The sequence below is a fragment of the Myiozetetes cayanensis genome, unplaced genomic scaffold (assembly GCF_022539395.1).
Source record: "Myiozetetes cayanensis isolate MyiCay16 unplaced genomic scaffold, myiCay2020 scf7, whole genome shotgun sequence".
Classification (NCBI taxonomy): domain Eukaryota; kingdom Metazoa; phylum Chordata; class Aves; order Passeriformes; family Tyrannidae; genus Myiozetetes; species Myiozetetes cayanensis.
Genome location: NW_026087964.1, coordinates 24,470,896 through 24,484,998, shown reverse-complemented (window position 1 = coordinate 24,484,998; position 14,103 = coordinate 24,470,896).

The following is a 14,103-nucleotide window of genomic DNA, read 5'->3' as shown; positions in this document are numbered from 1 at the left end:
CATTGTGCCTGTGATCTTAAATCTGCATTGCCATCCTAGTTAATTAAAGATTTCCAGCATCGAATCTCAAGAGCCTAGATAGAGTCGTCATTGAAGCTTGAAATATATGCTGGTTTTAAAGACATCCTGTATTATCACATGCATAGCACACTATTGTAAAAACTGTTTTATCAGTATAAGCTTAAGTGGAAAATAAAGGCTCTAATCTTCTTGATAACATTTTTTTTGCTAGTTTATAGCCTGCAATCTTACTAAGAAAAGAGATTTGTCCTTATGAACTGCCAAGTATGGTTCTTGCCTTTATCACTTGCAGCTTCGTTTTCACAGGCCATTCTTGAAAATTTACTCTATGCAATAACTTAGGTATTTTCAAGTGTTGTTTTGTCTTCGTTTTGTTTCTGGTTTTTTGTTGGCTTTTTGTTTGTTTGTTTGCTTTAAAGGAGTTCAACATATGAAAATAATTGTGGAGAAACAGCTGATGTGGCTTCCTCAAATGCATTCTCCCTTCCCAGCTTGCTGCCCTACACATCCTTCCCTGGCTTTTGCACACATGGCAGCTTCGGGCTGCAGACCCAGAGAGCCTTGTCCTTGCCCTCTCTGCCTGCTTCCAACAGGATATTAATGCCTCAGTTGCTGAAAGCGTATCCAAGCTCTGCATCTTGTGACAAGAAGTAACTTTGCTTTGCAGTTCATAAAGAGTCCTTCTGTGTTTTCTCACAGTGCTTCTCCATATCTGAAATCTAAATAAATGGCTAGAGAGGAGCTTGTCAGGCATTTTTCTTCTGAGGTGATTAAAGCCACATGAGTTCCAGTTGACTCTTCTTTTTTTTTTTTTTTTAACTGCACTATTTTGGGTATAGATTTGGGGATCAAATAAGAAGAAAACTAAAACAAAAACAAAGGAACTCCCTTGATTGAGATGATTTATGTCAAAAGTGTGATTTGGAGAACAGGGTGTTTCTCTTGCCTGTGTTCTCTGAGAAGATAAACTGAAAAACTCTGGGTTTTTTATCAAGTGTTGTTTGTCACAATGCCTCTCAAAGTATTTTTCTTTAGTTTATTTTAATTTAGCATTCTTTATGTGTATCATAAATTGTGTGGCTCCCTTTTTGCTTTGCAAGGTATCTTCAAAGTTCTTTAGGTATCCTTTTGTTTCTATCTTTGTATAGTTTACAGAAATCTGTTCGTCCCCCGTTTTCAGCTTTATGACTTATTACTAACCTGGGTTATATTTTATGGGCGAGTGGCCTTTTTCGACTCTTTCTGCGATGCTTCTCTCACATGTCTGTCCTGGAGCCCTCAGCCTTTGTCAGAGAAGCATCATATGAGCCTCCCACTCTCTCGTGCAGTCCCATCTGCAGTGCCTGCTTTGCATGTCTCCTTGTAAAAAGCAAAGTGGATTTGTCACAACCCTGCCACCTTGTCTGGAACAAGGATATCAGTGTTTGGCCTTAAAAGTGGATGTTATTTATTTCAGAGAAGACAGTTCTTAAAATAGTAAACAGGCTGCACATGTGACCCATTTACTATTTTTCATAGAACCCAGAAGCCCGGTCTTCCTAGTTGCTTCTCCCCAAAGCTTGTCTCAGTTTCTGCTCAGTTTTGTTTAATTCCCAGGATGGCCATGGGCAGCTGAACTTACTAAGAGAGCCAGACACCTTTTAGTTAGCATCTCTGTCTATGAAAGGATAACTCCCGTAATTGGCAAAGTCAGGCTTGCAGTTTGCTGCAGATGGCTGAAATATCCACAGAGGTAACAGCTTCTCCATTGCCTCTCACTTCTGCCCCTGCAACCTTTTCGAGTAACCCCTACTAAATTAAAATGTAGATGCTGTTGCCCCTCTCTATAGGGTAGATAACCCTTACCAAACCAATGCTGCAGTGTCTTAGGGGCCTGCACAGCAGGTATGTACATATTTAGGCTTTCATTACTATCTGACTTCACAGTTCTTGGTAACCAAAAGTCTCTAAGAGATTATTTTCCTGTCAGTCTTATTCCATTTTCATGCAGCTATCTTGTACTGCCAGAGGCTCTGGGGCCTTTTTTTTTTTTCAGCTCTGTATATTTGCAAATGCAGTATGTGTTATAATCCTCAAGCCCACAGTGCTGGTAGACACACACACCGTTGTAAGAGTTAAGGGTCATCAAAGGTGCCTCCCCTTTAGAAAGGTCACATTTATTATCCAAACCTCAAATATTTTTCACCTGTAGAAGTTTTTCTTTTCAGTCTTTTTGATAAGAGTTTTCAAACTGAGGTGGTGAGATGAGATGGAAATTTCAGTATGGAACCCGTCACGTAGCGTAAGTGAGCTTTTCCTCCATGATAAATGCTCACTGCCTGGCACTCTGGGAAGGCCTGGGATTACACCTTGATAAATTTGCATTTTGATGACTTCGTTTGTCCAGACGGGATAGCCAGAAAGAAAAAAACAGTTACTGAAGATGCCCAGTAATAAAAATGATAGTATTTCCTATGAGACAGTATTGTAAAGCCTGTTAATATTAATGAAATCATCTAGATTTAGAAGGCTTGTGCATTTGGACCTTAAGAGGCAGTGTTATATTACATAGGATGGATACTCCTCTATTTTTCTCCTCCTCTTCTAAGTTTAAGCATATTTAGTGGGGCCATATCAGTTCAGTATGCTCAAATTCAGATGAATTATTTTCAGAATAGGTTTTCTGGGATCCTTTTCCTATTTTATCCCAGTTCTTTTAGGGAGTTGATATTGAAATTGTGATTACTCAGGTATGCAATTTATCTTCTCTACATATCTGTCTGATATGTAATATAAACAACTGCTTTGGTTGCAGTAAAAAAAAAAAAAAAAGACCATGTCTCTTTTTTGTCCTCTTGTGTTAAGGTTCCTCTTGTGTGTTGCTTCTGCTCCCAAATTCAAGAGCACTGCTGGAAAACCCCTAGTCTCAGCTGTGGACTATGCCAGGCTCTATCTTGTATACAAGTTCCCAAGCTCAGATGACCCTGCTATTAGGAGGTGGCCTCCAGCGACTGCACCAAGTTGCATTTCAGAACTCTTTGTACCTGCAGTGGAAAAGCCCTCATATAAATCTTAAAGGCATTTATATCTCAAAGTCAGGGTCTTTAATTAACTGCATATAGAGCCATCCCCTGCTGTGAAAGGCAGCTGCCTTCGAGGAGAGAGCTGTTGTCACTGGCAGCACACAGGACTCATTTAGGACCCAAAAGTGACCAACTAAAATAGAGATTCTTTGGGGTTCGGATAGAAATTACAGAGCATCTCTTTGCCATCTGCTCCGTGTTGGAAATAATGCAAATGTAAATGTCAGCTTTGCGTCCTATGAGCTCATTACCCCTCTAGGCCTACAGCCTGTCTTGCTGAGGGGAGGTGCATCCACTGGGACACAGCTTTCACAGTTGATAGTGTGGTTCCTGTGTCTGCCTCCATCCTGAACTACACCTGTGTTATTCAGGCCTGCATTTGTAATATGAGTTTGTGAGACCCTGGCTGTAAAATAGGCTTAGGAAGTTCCTTAACCTTCTCTCCCTGATTCTGTCCCCTTCTGAGGCACTTTAACTTGCTAGCTCTTTGTTTTGCTGCCACAGATATTTTGAGGAACCACAGAAAAGCCTATTTTTCACTCCTAATCTAGTTTGTGATCTGGTTTATTGTGTGACTTTGCAAACAGGTCTACTGCCAAACTGAGGGAGGAAAAGCAAGAGAACAAGCAGTGAGAAGGAACTTACACTGGCTTGCTGCTAAAGCCAGCATCTCTCACAAGTAGACACTTATATTTTACAGGAGCCAAAATATAAAGTAAATGCTGTGATGCCTCTATCTGAAGGCAGGTGTGAAGGTACTTACAGGTGATTTCCCCATTGTAGATGGACCCCACAAAGAGCCAGAGTGGTTAAAACAATGGAAGATAGCAGCCAGCTCCTCCTAGAAGTGGATATCTTAGGTTATCTTGGAGCTGTTTTCCCTGCCTCAGGTCATCTGGCTAATTTTAATGTGCCCAGTCTGGGCTGCTCTTGCTGCTTCCTTTATTTATCCTTATATTAAACGTTATACAAGATGTTGGTTATAGGTACAATCTGTTAAATGCATGATCTCGGATGTGTTACCAGCTCTCTCTGTACTGGCCACATATGGCCTATTGTTAACACAGATGTCAGCCCAGGAACAGCTTGCTTATCTCGCTACACCTCAGAGAGCAGGCAGCTCTTCCCTCACAGATTTTGCCTGAGTTCCTGCATCAGAAGTCGATCATTTGTTTTGGGGCTTTGGGGATGAAATTAGTATAGCAATTAAGATGTGGCTGTGGCAAATGTCCACTCAATAGTCTATGACAATGTGCACTGGATTTATGACAGTGACGAGAAATCAAAATAACACAGCAGGGTAGCTCCTTTCAAAAGCAAATTTAAGAGGTGCTGTTTGCTGAATCTGAGTCAGAATCTCAACCTGGAGTTAAATCTTAGGGCATTTTTATCTGTAGAACTTTGATACCATGTTAATAATCCTCACTGCACAGCCACTGTACAGCTGATAAGCAGAAACATGCACAAAATTTTGTAAATAATACTTAGAATTTTTCTTTCATCTACTTTTGCCGATGACTTTTCAGTTTCTCTAACACAATCGTATGATCAAGTTCTTGTCATTTTGACCCTTGAAAGCCTGGAAGAGTATGAGCATGTCAAGTTTCTTTCCAAACACTTTAGAAATCCTGCAAACAAACACTGGAGATGTCCAGAACTAGCAACACATCACAGTCCTTGGGTTAGTTTGGCTGATGCTATCAGCCACTGATAAAACAGAAAACTGCAGCCTATGTTCAAAGCAATAACAGAGTCCTGGATCAGCACATCAAATGTCCATTCACTCTGTATTCATGTCATATTGCTGTGTGATCAGCTACAATGGATAAAATGTTATTGACTGACAGCCCATTGAGTTTGGCATCTCTTAGTTCTTTAATGAAGACAGGATCTCTATTGAAATGAACCAGCTGAGGTTAAAATTCACTTGGGTCTAAGCTAGACAATTAGCTGCTATCTATATCCAGTTCAAATCTTCGTTCGCGAAGCCTAGCCATGATGATGATGATGATATCCAGTACAGAAATGCAGGCACCTCTGAAGTGACAGTCACCCAATTGCAGGTGGGATGAACTGTCCTCTGGAGATGTCTTTCTACTCCTCAGAGGGAATCTAGAAAACTGGTTTAGACAGATATCTCCCTTTGAAGTGGCTGAAGTTACGTGAAAGTTGCATATTCTGTTTAGTCTCAAAGATTAACAGGCATTTCCTGTTAACAACAATAAGGTGGACAAGTTAAATCAATGAGTTTCCTCTGTAAATAAATCCAAAGCAAAACTAACAAAGTATTTGAACACGGAGACTCAGTACAAACACGCATCTGCCTAGATCTCTATCACTACCAGCTATGTTTCATGTCCCTTTGCTGTTTTCAGCTGTGACTGGCACTGCAAGTCTCCTTGCTCAGTGGGAAAAAAAGGAACCTGCAACTGCTGTATGGCACTGGGATTCAGGAGCCTCCCTTGCACTACCCCACTGAAGAAATTTGGTGAAGTTTCTCTGTATTAGCCTTCCAAAACAGTCACAGCATCTCCAGTGTGTGCTACATTCATTTCCAGTATGCCTTTGGCATTTCAAGTGGGCCTTGTCAGCTGGATGATACAGACTCCTCCCTGAAGCTCCCCTCTTTTCTTTGCATCAAAACCAACATAGCACAAAGGCTGCGGGTTGCAGATGCCCTCTCACTGAGTTTCCCACTGAAACCTCCCACTGCATTTCCTGCAGTACCTTGCTTGAACGGTCATCCTTCCATTAACGATGATGTGGAGTGAAGACTATGTCCTGATGGAGGCAGCAAGCCCAGCAACTGTATTTGCAAGTGAATTCCTCCCCTAGTGCACACTGCCACACTTAGTTTTCTAGGAGTGATTGGAACCCAGTAAGACAGGGTTTAGCTGGGTGTTGGTAAGCTTGACCAGCAGCAGCAGTAGGCACCAGTTGGACGCCTTCCACATCCCTCCATTTCTGTGATGCCCCACCACTACCTATTCTCAAAGCAGTTGTGCTGCCCTGTCTTTGACTAACTCATGCTTGGCTCTCTCCCCTCCATTGTGCTAGGCAGAGGTATGTGTGGCCACATTGTGGGTCCAGGCCGGGAACTAGCCAAGCTGAAGTATTACTGTAATACAAAAAAGGAAGGTGGAGAACAGGATTGCTTAAATTTGTGCCACTATCGGTGAGGAGCATTGTGGACTGCAGCCTCTGCAGTTGTTTTCTAGGTCTTCGTTGTCTCAGAGCTGACAACTTCTGGCCACTGCTTCTGTTTTCAGTTCCTTCAGCTAGGCTGTGGTTTCACATAAATTTTTTAATTTCCTTCTACCAAAGATGTTTGAGATAACTTGCATCTCGTTTTTCACAGACATACTAAAGGAGACCCAGGGAAAATTCTTGTCCATTCATCTGCACTGAATCTGCACTGAATGTCAGCAGGTGCAGAACACTGTCAAGCAGTCTGCACTTTGGGGCAGGAGAAGCTGATGGGGTGAAGATGGTTCCCTAAGCAGTCAAAGACAGTATGGGATTACTTTTCCTACATCTGCAGCAAGGGTCTGACCTCAGGAAGCTCTACACTATTAGGCATTTTGAAAAGGGATTTCCTCCTGGCACTAGCTCTTGAGTGCTCTTCAGCTTACACCCAAAGCTCTCACATCTGTGTCAGCTCACTGGTGGGCTGGGAACAGAGGCTTAGGGCTACTTATGCACTGTCTGTGTGATCCCCTTTACAAATCAAAAAGCTGTTACCCCCCCTTTGTAACATAAATGTTACATCACTGGTGTCCCTTCATTAAACAGCATTGTCATAACTATACCTGTCTTGAAAGGACCATGGAAACAAACTATTTCTACACAAATTGGTGGTAGACTTGAGTACATTTTCACGTATAATGTTTCTAAAAATTCTCAACTTACATGTTAGATTTCTTGCAGACATCTTTAATTCATATTCCTTCATAGTCGTCTTGCAGTATTTGATTGACTGCAGCTGGTTAAAAAGGAAAATGTTTGCTAACTCCTTTTTAAACAAGTATGCAACAGTATCTCAGTTTTAACAGCAACATATCTTTAGAGGGCATCTTTTTGTTTAGCAAATTATTAGAGGTTTTGCACTATCTGTAAAAGAGTACTTTCAGTGTTCTTCTGATTCTCTTTTACATTCATGATAATCTGAACATTTATAAGACAAGACATTGTTTAGAAGTTCAAAATAAAATAGTATTTTTGGACCATGACATCAGTTTTTATGCCATTTCACTCTATTTTGAGCTACAATTAAAAGTTCTTTTTTAAACAAACTGTATCTAATTTCTGTGCTAAATCAATCCAAGCAGTGAGGAATGTTTTTACTTTTAACTAGAATGTCATTAAAGTCAAAACATGCAAATACAACGCTGAATTGTAAGACATGGCTGCAAAAAAAAAAATCAACTGCAAAGTCTTTGTCTACACTAGAAGAGCATTTTTTACTGCAAAGAAATTCTGGCAAACCCTCATGAAGAATCACTTCTTGCATGATTTCCCACTAGAGCTTGTTCCAGTTTTCTGAACAGAAGCAGCAATACCAAGAACAATTTTGCCAGCCCAGCAGCAATTGCAAGCACAACTGTTTCTGAGAGCTGAGTGTTATCGACTCCTCTTTCACATAATTACTTAAGCAAAAATTTTGGACCCAGCTAATGCTGTGATTAGGTGCATCAACCAACAGAACAAGCACAGATGTGACATTCAGTTTTACATATGGAAATAGTATGCAGAAAATATGCAACAAATATTTTTTCCTTGTAGAATATTAAGTTTTTAAATAGACCAATGCTCCAATTACTTGCTGGACCTAAATTCCTTTGCAGTATGCCTTTAAAGAGTCACACATTGCATATATATATAGAGAGAGAGAGATCTTTGCCATTTCTTCAAATATATTGTTCTCTGAGAATAAAGCCCATGGCAAAATATGAAGTTTTGAAAAGCAGGTTGCTTTTTATATCTTCTGGAAAAAAAATAGTGTATGACCAGTGTCTCTTGCTGTAACCAGTGCTTCAGTTTCCACACCCAGCTAACAAAGAAAGATTTAACTGCATTTAGCTAAAATCCTCAAAAAATTTGGAGATTTCTCAACCACTGATGGCTCAGGACAGGAGTCCTGCCCCTGTGGAAGTATTGTCTTCAACATGATGCTTAGTCCACAGGGTCCAAAAAAGGTAAGCGATAAATTCCTCTCCCAGATAGTATTAAAGACATGGAGCACTACCTGTGACCCAGGGGAAATCTGTGTGTCTGAGACTTTGATGTCAGTGTTGATTAAAGACTGGCTTTGAGCTAAATGAGAGGCACATAACTGTGCTTGGTTAGCTGTAGAAAGCGTCAAACATTCAAAGCCTAAAATTACAGTCTTAGATCTCTACCTTTAATACTACCCATGACTCATAGGGAGACTCACAAGGTCATTCAGCTCTCTCTTGCGTTACACCAGGTCTCTACAGCTCCTGCTGCAGGAAGATGTCTCTTCCCATGTCTGTCTCAGAGAGCCATGCTCTGCTCTGTGGTGGGGCATGACCTGAGCTCAGACTTCTGAGTCACTGATGGCTAGGACCTACCCATTCCCTTCCTCCACTCGCTGCCTGACTTTGTTGTGATTTTTTGTTTGTTTGTTTGTTTACAGCCTCTCCTTTCTCATTCATAGCCTCCCAACCACCTCTCCAGCCCCTTCTCCTATCACACTGCCTCACTGAAAGCTACAAGTGGTGAGGACTTTTCACAGGTCATTTCAGCTCTTGATAATTATGAACATCTCTACAAGCATTCAAGATGGGATCCTATGGTGAGCTGAATGTGAGAAACTGCTCCCATCCTGACTTGGAGTGTACATCCAAGCAGGAGAAAGGATATTCCACTATTCCTAATATGCCTAGGAAATCTGCATCTCTGCTAACCCTAGGAAATGTCTCCCAGACACGCATGAATTGCCTTCTTTGTTTGACCTGTTTCCTATCTATTAAGGAGAGGGGACTTCCCCCAGTTTCTTTTTTGTCTCTTTCATCTTTTCTCTTCTGTTTTCTTTTTTTTTTCTTTGGCTTCTATACTCCATTGTAAGTAAAAATTTCCTAATTATTTCTGATCTAACTCTTTAAAAAGTTTCATGTGATGATGACACAGTAAGGAAATGAAAGAAGAAAGATATATTTGTGAATTGATCTGGTCACCCTCAGGCTTTGAAGTGGGAAAAATTTAGGTCTAGGCAATCCATTTCTGATGTAAGTGTTTCAGTCATATATCTGGAGCCTCCATTAGCAAAGGGGCAATCTGTCATAGCTCTCCCTATATGAGGTGCTTTGTGTCCTTGTTCTGTGAAGAAAGAAAGAGTTGTAAACTCAGGAGGTGACTATTAAATTGGAGAACTGAGAACACCATTAATAATGTTCATTAACGGGAAGAAAATTACTTTCTTCTTTTTTTTTTTTTTCAACCTAGAAGAGAAACAGATTTGGTTTTATTGATATCTGCAAGATTAAAAAACAAATACCCAAAGAAATGCAAAAACACAGCTATTAAGTCTCCAGATAAACATATTTCCCCGCAACATTATATGTGTAATTCCATGGAAACAAATACACAGACATAAACTGAAAATGCCTAGGGGCATCTTTAACTTATCAGCGTAGGAAAAAGGGAAAGTATAAATGTCACAGAAGCTATAATCAAACTTAAGAGAGCATGCATTATGTTTAAATCTTACGGATAATGTGCTAAAGATCAAGTTGCATACTAATAACACACAGCACATGTATTAAAGTGGTAACACACAAACTGGATGGAAAGAACAAAAAACAATTTATTAACATGATATAAATTACAATCATATAAACGTAAATCCTTATCTGGTGCAATTTTTGTCCACATTTTTAGGAGGCTGTTAATTAAGAAACTATTACATTAGTCCCACTCTTCTAAGTTGCAAGCAAAACCCAAGCCTCAGTTTGGTGTGAGAAGGGTTTAACCTCTATAAAATCTCACTGGGCACATTAGACATACAAAGTTTACTAAAACTGATGTCAGATTATAGAAGCAATATAGAAGCTGCAATTCTAGCAGCTGATATTCTTGCTGATGCACTTCAGCAGCTTTTTTTCATTGTTACTGTCATAGGACAGAGTTGTGAGAGCTTCCCCATGATAATCCTCCTGCAACCCTGAATATTGGCATAAACAGCTGAGGTTTTGCCAGGCTTGGTGACCCTGCAAAGAACTGCTGCAAGCTCACTCAAGCTTGCAAAGCAGTGCTGTCCTGTAAATGACTTGCTAATCGTTTGTCCTGGCCTTTGATGCCCCTGGTGCAAGGCTGGAGTAAAGAAAGCTAACAATTACATCTATTCCTTCAGATGTGATGCTGGAGACTGTGGGCAGATGTATTGCTTGGATCTCATTTGCTCAAATTGATTTAAATTTTATGGTGTCTTTTTAATGAGACAGACTGGTAGCTGCTGCCAGTAGCAGAGATGCATACATGGAAGGGTGGCAGTAATCACTTTGTATGTGTGAACCATAAAGGGTCTTTCTTCATTTTTCAAATAACTCCTGCACTGAAAAGGCCATGTTTTGAAAGATTTTTCATAATTCCTAGATAGAAACTAGTGAGGAAAAACTCTTTCCAAAAGTTGTTCTGTGAGCTTCAGCATTGGTGGATACATGTGATGCTATGTAAGGTTGGCCTCTGGCCTTCTGGGTCTTGTCAGTAAGGCAACAAGCCCCAACCTCAGCATTTGTTCCAACACAAGACCTGACAAAAGCTTGGTTAGCTTCCAAATTCCTACATTTTCCTGCCAATTAAGCTGTCATACATCTGTGGCAGCTTGATTCTGCAGCATTTAATTCTTGCAGAAATTTTCCTTAAGAAACCTGAAGTTGCCTTTCTCCTCCACATATCTGGAAGAGGCACTGAACTTCTGAGTCAAACCTGTCCAGCATCATAATGTGCTGGGGAATATCCTCCTGGCATTCATTGCTTCTTCAGGCACTATCTGTTGTGTTTGGATTATTCAGATACACTGTAATTTATCAACTTGCCTCTGCCCATGTTTTTTGTCTCTAGCAGGTCTAGTTTTGGATGGAAACTTTATAACATGATTTCGAAGAATATTTTTTGTAGGCATCTCTAAAATATTAAGAGTTTCAATCAAAGAGAAGGGGTTATCAAGGAAAAGGTGGGGGGAAAGTGAAATTGCTGAAAAGTTCAAAATGTTTCCTGCAATTACTAGCAGTTTTCCAGTGTATCTAAGAGTTGCAGTATGAATTGTGTCTTCGAGCAGTTCTTGAACCTTCACAATACAGATTTTCAGATATTTTTGTTTGTGACTGAGGCTTACTGCATAATGCAAGTAATGTAGCAATACAAAAAGCATGAAGCATGACATAAAAAATACGATTAATGTCAAGCTCACAGATCTAGTCTCTGTGTGATATGTCCTCAAAGCGCCCTTCGCCTCTGAGTTAGACATTTGAAATCAGGAAGACATAGCCTAATTTTCATTATCTTTGGATGCTCAGGAGTGTTTAATAAGAATGAGACTTATGCATGCATTTTCTCATAAGATCAAATCTTGCTTGAGAAACTTGATAGCTTTTCTTTTGTTGACTCAATCCTTTTGGTAAATTATCAACTGGAAAAAAAAAGTGGTAGTGATAATTTGAATTAAAAACAGCAACAACATTTGATACAGTGCCTTACAAAGTCTTGCTCTCAAAATTAATTTATAATAGCTTGGGCATAAAAATTGTTATTCACATTGAAAATTACAAGCCTTAAGCATAACCAAACTGGACATCTATAATGTTTTCACAACCGAAAAGATCTTCCTCCTCCATGGGAAAAACTTTCCAAAACAGTAATTCTTTGTTTGTAAAGCTGTGGTCCAGACATGAGAACTCAAGTCTTCTTAGAAAATTTAATAGACTCTGTAACTTTTCAAGACATGAAATTGCAGTATGGTTTCCTATGTAATGAAATTCAACCAGATCAATATTGCCCGACCCCTTGGGAGTTCTAAGTTTGCCAGGATTCTGTTATTTGGAATGCCCTCAAGTCTCTGACAGACACACAGTTTTTCTCATTCATTTTCCTTGCTGCTTGAAAACCCCTTACATTGGATTCCTTTACTTGATCCTGTGCTAATTGAATAGGATTATTTTTTGATACCATTTATGATTAGTATAAATAAATATATTTTATGCACAGGTTGCCACGTTCCTCTCTATTGCAGTCTGCATGCTGGAAGAGGATCCCTAATTTTAAGAGCCTTCACAGCAACCCCCTTGAAGTATATTAAAGATATTTTAGAAATGCTGATGTTATTAATCACTATTATGTCACTGGACTGCTGAACATTTTCTGCATCTCCAGAGCCTGTGGCAGATGTTCTTCCAGTAGCACGTATACCTTCAGACATATATATCTTTGTACTTAAATACACTTTGCTATGAACATATATCAAATTAGATATGTATTTTCAGGTGTCAGTGTTTTGGACAATGATATATTGCAGCACAGTAGTCATGACTTAAGCAAATAAAAGAGATATTCCCTGTCTTTGAAATGTTTTCGAAATTGTTTACTCCCTTCTGTAATGTAAAAATAAGTAGGGCAAGAGGTTATATGGATAGTCAACACTCCAACCTGGTACAGGGTGCAATAGGACAAACCTTCCCAATGCCAAGTAAAGGGAAGATGACTTCTAGCAGCATTACAATGATTGATGTTAACTGCTTCCAATTAAAGAGGCTTTACTAGAGAAAAGGGCTAAATGCTTCATCTAGATAGGTGAGAAAACAAACACTGTGTTCTTAAACAAGTATCCTCCCAGAAAAAAAAGAGAAGCTGTCAGGTGGACAGTACTTTTGTTCTTGCATTATAAGGCCTAGAGACCAAAAAGGTCAAGCTCTTTGTGAGACTGAGGACTGACTTTTTGAACTCCAGAAGCAGCTTAGTTTTTAAAGCTCATTCAAGAGCCCATCATTAAGGACAAGTTTGGTGGGGCTATAAGTGAAGCTGCATCCACCCCCTCTGCCCACCTGGAGACCTCACTGTGAGCCGACTCAGGCTGCTTAGATTAGGGATGGTGTGGAGGAACATCTCAGCAAATAGATATGTGTCAGGAAATGAGAGTTTGCTGTGACCAATGGATTTTTGAATATGGACAGATATTTTTTAGTATCCCTGTCTGAAGTTTGTTCAGCAGTGAGATCTCATGTGAATAAGACAATTGTGAGAAAAGTTACCAATATGGTTATGCCTGTTTCTATGAAGTCTGACACTAATCAAGATCCCACAAATGTCTAGCCTTGAGTGCTTCCTATTCTGAATATCTTTGATACACAGCTTGAAGGAGCTTTGCAGATGGACTTTTCCATGGTGCTGGCATTTATCAGAAGGGACTCATTACACAGATGCCTGTGGGCATGCCAGCTTGGTGGGGGCAGTCAGGTATTAGCTGTGTCTGTACCCAGGGCTGCCAGCACAGAACCAAACTCAGCTACAGAGGTCATTCAGCCATCTTCTAGACTCTCAAACAGGTCTAATTTGCTCTGGTGCAGCCCTGGCTGTGCCTCTGGGGTGCAGCCACGGCTACATGTGAGCAGCTCATGGGCTGAACCAGCCTGCATGACAGGAGCCTGGCTGGAGGAGAAGCTTCCTTCAATGAGACTTGGCAAGGCAAAATCCTAAGACACTTCTTTTCACCTCCCTTCCCACAGCATCTTTTTATTGTGATGTTAATTTATAGGTCTTTCCATGAACAGCTTCAATCACACTCCACTGATTCTTGTTGATGATCTTCAGCTACATAATATACAGCCTCTTTTATATGATATGTAATTGAATGACTTGCAAATATGGACAAGGAATGCATTACTGCTTCGTTGCAGGTGGGAAACATTACTTGACATGGCAAGTTTCTCTAGACAGTATAGGGACAAGTTATTCATGGGAAATGCTTGATATACTCTCACCAGAATTTTGGTTGTCAGACCCACAG